This window comes from Impatiens glandulifera, chromosome 1 (genome assembly GCF_907164915.1).
Source record: "Impatiens glandulifera chromosome 1, dImpGla2.1, whole genome shotgun sequence".
Taxonomy (NCBI): Eukaryota; Viridiplantae; Streptophyta; class Magnoliopsida; order Ericales; family Balsaminaceae; genus Impatiens; species Impatiens glandulifera.
The window spans coordinates 130011339-130017273 of record NC_061862.1 but is presented as its reverse complement, the minus strand read 5'-3'; the positions used below and the strand labels follow the sequence as shown (position 1 = coordinate 130017273).

Genomic DNA, 5935 nt, shown 5'->3' with positions numbered 1-5935 from the left:
AAAAAAAACATCTCAAGGTTCGTGGTTCGCGAGGATAAATATGATGTCGTTGAACAAACCTTTTAATTAAAGGATAAAGAAAACAGAGTACAACATTCGGTTTTGGTGGAGGTTTTTTATTTTAGAATATCATAAACCTTAAGTTGTTATTCATGATCATGATTCCTTAGTAGTTATTTTGTGTTAGTTCCTCAATGAGAGTGGTGTAGAATCTTTTACACTTCAAAATATTTTTATCTAATTTTTGTCAATTTTAATTTCGTCAATTAAATTTTTAAGAAGCCTTAGCTAACAAAGAAAAATTCAAAACATTTTTTTGATTTCTTTCAGAAAAATAATGTTTATGTTTCGGATTGACCTATAACAGTTAAAAAAATCATTTTTATCTTAACTGAATCGTAAAAGTTATGGCCAAAATAAGATTAAAATTATTTTCAAACAAAGTTTAACAAGTATTTTGGCTTTAATGGGTTTAGGTTTTAGTCATTATGACCTAAATAACGTTTATAAATAAAGTTAATGCAATTAAGATAGAATTGCCTCTCTAAATATATATTTTCTTAAAATCTCTTTAAAAAAACACAGTTTGTCAAAAGTTGCCCACAAATATTTTTTTTATGCAATTTATCCCAACGTAAAGACTAATTTAAAGCGCAAAGAAAGACTTAAGGCCCAAACTAAGAGCGTCAAGGCTTATCTTAGTGAGAACTAAAGTTTGGAGTCAAAATAGTCCAAAAATAAGTTCTAGGCCATTTTTCCCAATGCGGGGTCAGATCGCAAAACTGAAAAAGGAGAAGGGCCTCACCATATTCTGTGAGGGGCTAATTTGTGTAAAAAAGAGTTTTGGGGTCAATCTCATTTATAAAAGATAATTCAGAATCATAACCTTCGAAGAAGATAGTCAAAAATTTTATATTTTGACAAGGGTGCAACTATTTAGGGTTGTGTGGCCTTGAACCATATTTCTTAAAAGTTCACTCATCCTACAACATTTTTGGAGAGGTTTATCAACTTTCTACTTTGAGTTTTCATTTTTTATTTTTCTTTTTTTTCTCTTGTTGACTCGTGGGTATATCTGGTAGAATTATTATATAGTTGCTCTTGCAGTAACAATCAAGACTAGAGTCTGAGTGAGCAACGAATGGTGATTTCAATACCTCAACCTCTTGAGCCGTTTTATTGGTTTGCAGGGTATATCTGGTAGAATTGGTACAATCTTCTTTTGTCGTAGCAATCAAGACTAGAGTCTGAGTGAGCACGAATAGTAATTTAAATACCTCAACCAACACAAAAACACTTTTCAATTCTTTTTAGATATTTTCGGGGTTTATTCCGGTTCTCTTTTTGGAATTTTCATTTTTTTGGTTTTTTTCTTCCCAAAGCGTCGAGTTTTAAACATCTCTTTCTTTAACAAAAGGAGTAATGAGGTGTCTTTTCTCGATTTGTAGCTCATGACCTTACTTTTATAGGGTTTATTCCGAGTTTTTTTCCCTTTAAAAACCTTCTATGGAGGGTTACTCTTTGGATAATCACGTACAAACGAAATAGAGCTTATGACCAATATCTCTTGAATTGGAGTCATTGTGAAATCATCGGTTTTATTTATGAGAATATCACTTGAATGAAAGCGATGCTCTTAACTTTGCCCCTACTTGTTTCCTAAAATTCGTCTCAATGTTTTTAAGATGGGATCAAGGCTTTCTTCCTTTCTCAAAAGATTTTCTCTTTCTCTTGAGGAAAGGGTAAGATCGGGCCTGCAAACATGCGAGTTTCCTACGTATCTTCTCTCCTTTATTTTTCTGCATGAGAAGAATCAGGTTTATCATAGTTCGGACATGAGGTATCTATCCATGGTGCAAGTTATACAAAAAACTTGGGATTGAATTATGTTGAAATAAGATTCTTTCAAGATTGAGCTTTAAATTATTCTGTGCATAATTTGATATTATACAAAATATATTTTGAGCGCATCGAGATTGCTTGGTGCAATGAACTCTTCGTCTTTTATTGTAGATAGGTGGAAAACTCCTCTAAAGAGGATTTTCTTGATTAGGAAGGGTCCATCCCATTGGGGATGAAATTTGCCCCTAGGGTCTAAGAGTTCCCGGATTTGTTTAAGAACCAAATCACCTTCTTTGAGGTTTCTGGGTTTTACAATTTCCTTGAAGGTATTTGACATTCATTTTTGGTAGGCTTGAGTTTTACATAAAGCGTTTAACATTTTGTCCTTCATTAACATCAGTTGATAATATTGAGATTTAAGACAATATTCTTCACTAATTTTTTTTTCCTAAGAGTATTCTTAGAGTAGGAATCTCAATTTCGATAGGTTGTACGACATCCATGTCGTAAACTAGGGAGTAGAGAGTTTTGTCCGTTGATGTTCGAGTAGGTGTACGATATCCCCATAAGGCATATGGAAGATTCTCATGCCAATCCTTATACGTGTTTGTCATCTTCTTGACGATCATAGTCATGTTTTTGTTTGCCTCTTCGACCACACCATTGGTTTGGTGTTTATAGAGCGATGACTTATGATGCTCAATCTTGAATTCGTCGAGCAATTGCAACATTTTTCCTTAGAAGTGTTGACCATTGTCTGAAATTAGGGAGTGATGGACTCGATATCTAGTTATGATGCTAGTGCGAATGAACTTTGCCACTTGAGATAATTTCAAGACTTTATAAGAGACTACTTCAACCCATTTGGTAAAGTATACCATGGCTATGAGTATGAACTCGTGTCCATTTAAAACATGACACTAGTGAAAAAAGGGAAATTATCTAGCAAACATAGCGATTGGTATTAAGAACAATCGCTACTACTGTCTTAATGGCGATTGGATTGAAATCCAATCGCAACTACTGTCTTAATGGCGATCGGTCAAGAGACCGATCGCTACTAGTTGAAGTAAAGACGATTGGTTACAATACCAATCGCCATAAACCTATTAAAACCCTTTCAACCCAAGAGACTCAGCCGTTCTTTCCTCCCAGCGTTTTCATATTCTTTTCCCCGTTCATTAGCAGCGTGTCTCTCGATCAGGTTTATGAAAGCCATCTTATGCTAATTGTCAGATTTTGGTCCATAATAACCTTTCATCTTTATCACTGTTTGATTATATATTTTTCTTCCAATTGGTTCTTCTGTTTCTTCAATCACGTCCTAGTGAATTTGTTCACATGCAATTTTATGATCCTATTGGTTGATGAGTTGATTTTTGTTTAAACCATTTTAGCTTCTGTAAAGTGCATGTCTATTTAATATGTATTTTAGGTTTCATTTCTCTTATGTATTGAATTGACCATTCCAATCTTAAGTAGCCTTTGCATTCTTTGATCATAGTTTGGATCCTCTTAAGCATATTAATTACCTTGTTTTTCTAACAGTTTTTTTTATGTTGTATTGTTATGTAATTATCAGGATCAGTAAAGCAGAGAGCTTTCTCAACGGAATATATACAGAAGAGCAAAAAAACTGAAAATGAAGGTAGGATTTGAATTTTGTTCTTATCTTTGCTTAAATCAATGATTATGGTAATTGCTTTCTCTCTAATTTGTTTTCTTATTACTCAACTTGGCTTGCACCTAATTTTTTCTTTTTGTCATTAAAGCAAAGGATATGAAATAAGCTGGTCATGTTTCTTTCCTTATGTTTTCAGGAGGAAGATATTAAGCTGAGGCCTGTAATCGTGTTCATTTTGAAATGCACAATTGATCTATTCAATGTATAATGCATCTTGGTATTCTCGACTGACAATTCATATTAAACCATCTATTTGATCATAAACGTTTAACTTTGACATTATTATGACAGGTAAATAAATAGAATGATTGGTAGGAAATCCTATTGTGCTAATATGTGTTTGTTTTGGGGGTTGGCGAAGGGTTCGAAAACAAGGATGTATTACTTGAGAACCCGTGATGTTGCTGATGTAATAAAATTCACAGTTGATACAACCATTCTCCAAGTAATGATAATATATTTATATATATATTTTGAGTTTAGAATGCAATTATAGATAATAATGATGTCCCCGTTCTATGTGGCAATGCAATTATAGATAATCATTATGTCCTCTTTCTATCTGGAAATGCAATGTAATGCAGGGAAAGACCAAGGTGAAAGAAGAAGAAGAAGATGATGATCTCGATACCCAGAAGTCACAGATGGTATATGTTCCTTAACCAACCGAGAAGATTGCATGGCATGTGGCAGTTGAAGCTTTTTTTTGTTGTCAGGATGGTAACATCATTTTCTTAATCCACTTCTTTAAATATGGGTGTGATTGTGTTTTAACACACATCTTACTTATGTTATAAAACAATATATAGTTCCACATCAGAATTAGTGAAGAACTCAGAGGATCAGAAGAGGAAGACAAGAGCAGAAAGGTTTTACAGCATTTGTTTTTGTTCTCCCTTTTGCATTTCGTTTTGTTCTTGAGATTTGTTGTTCTCTTAGGTTTGGGACTTTTGTGCCTGCTACTGCAACTGCTGCTGATGTGAAAAAGAAAGCTAGGCTTGAGAGGTTTGCTGCTGCTCCAAATACTACTACCACAACCACCACTACTACTATAGTGGAAGATGAGACAAGAAAAGCTAGAGCAATCAGGTATCTTAAGTCGACCAAATTGGAGAACATATAATTTCTTTTTTTGTTTTTTTTGTTTTTGTGTTTTGATTGATTGTTTTTGATATCAATGAATTGTAGTCCTTTATCAGGGTTTAGTAAAAAAACCTTAAATTCTGAATAATTATTGTGATGTTTACAGTCTATTAGGTAATGAATTGATTTTGTGATGTAGGGCACAAAACAACCCGCCCTTGGAGAGGAAACAACTGTGCAGAGAGTTTGGCTCAGTTTCCTCCTGCTCCACCATCAACTCTTATCGGGGGGGGTTACAAGGACAGTTGTGATGGACTTCTACAGTTCTCTTCCATGCCAGTTGAGCAGATGCAGTCAACACGAGGCCCCGAAATTGAGTGCTTACTAGCTTGTTCAGTGGCACTTGCATCACATATTACTGTGTATCATGTTTGGTAAATTTATTAAGTTTCTTGATGTTTGGTATGGTCAAAATATTGAGCTAAGTAGCAGCAAACCAACAAAAATCTCCCTATCAGTTGATTTCATTGATAAGGCTGCTATTCCAGCAATATTTGCTTCAAAATTACAGGGTGTTGTAGAATCTGCTTCTGTTCACATATTTTTGGCCCATGGATTGCTAGTGTGTCACAGAAGAAGGTCTGATTCCACTAATATTTAAAAAAAAATTAAAAATTTTAAAATTTTTTTTAAAAAAATAATTTTTTATTTTTTATTTTTGGTTAAAGGAAGTGGCGATCGGTTAATAAACCAATCTCTATTTATTTATTTTTTTGTTAAAGTAAGTGGCAATTGGTTAATAAACCAATCGTTATAGGCTTATAGCGATTGGTTATATACATATCGTCGTTGCCCATTAAGTCAATTGCGAGGAGATTTCTAACGATTGAGAGCGATTGGTATTTTACCAATCGCTCTAGGCCTATAACGATTGGTTTGGAGGTTAATAGCGATTGGTTTACCAATCGCTATACGACATTTTTTTACTAGTGTGGAGATAAATTTTCCCAATGATATTGATGCCCCATATAGAAAATGGTCGAGAATATGTCATATTGTAAAGGAGCGAGGCTTGAGTATGATTTAGGTTAGCATAAATTTGGCACTGATGACAACTTCTTACATAGCTCACACATTTTTGTTTGAGGTTTTGCTAATAATAGCTTAAACGAAATATTTTTGGCTAAGTCATTCCATTTTTCGATGAACACGAAAAATTTCTCATTTACTTCTTATTTGATATTCTTCAACCTCTTTTCTAGTTGTTCCAAGTTGAGGTGCATAAGCGTTATATGAACGCTGTAGTCAGTTCCTCTATGATTTATA

The 5935-nt window shown here is 33.9% G+C and overlaps 1 long non-coding RNA gene across 3 annotated transcripts; it reads left to right on the top strand.

The window, feature by feature from the left end:
* The first annotated feature begins 3399 nt into the window (after positions 1-3399).
* On the top strand, positions 3400-5213 carry LOC124930829. 3 transcript variants are annotated; one of them, XR_007098680.1, is made up of 7 exons: positions 3400-3490; positions 3663-3743; positions 3818-3971; positions 4111-4246; positions 4336-4395; positions 4466-4615; positions 4809-5213. It is a non-coding gene; the product is annotated as an uncharacterized LOC124930829 (long non-coding RNA). The 3 variants fall into 3 exon arrangements; XR_007098681.1 differs by having other exon boundaries at positions 3663-3728; positions 4809-5212; XR_007098679.1 differs by having other exon boundaries at positions 3663-3971.
* Positions 5214-5935: the final 722 nt, after the last annotated feature.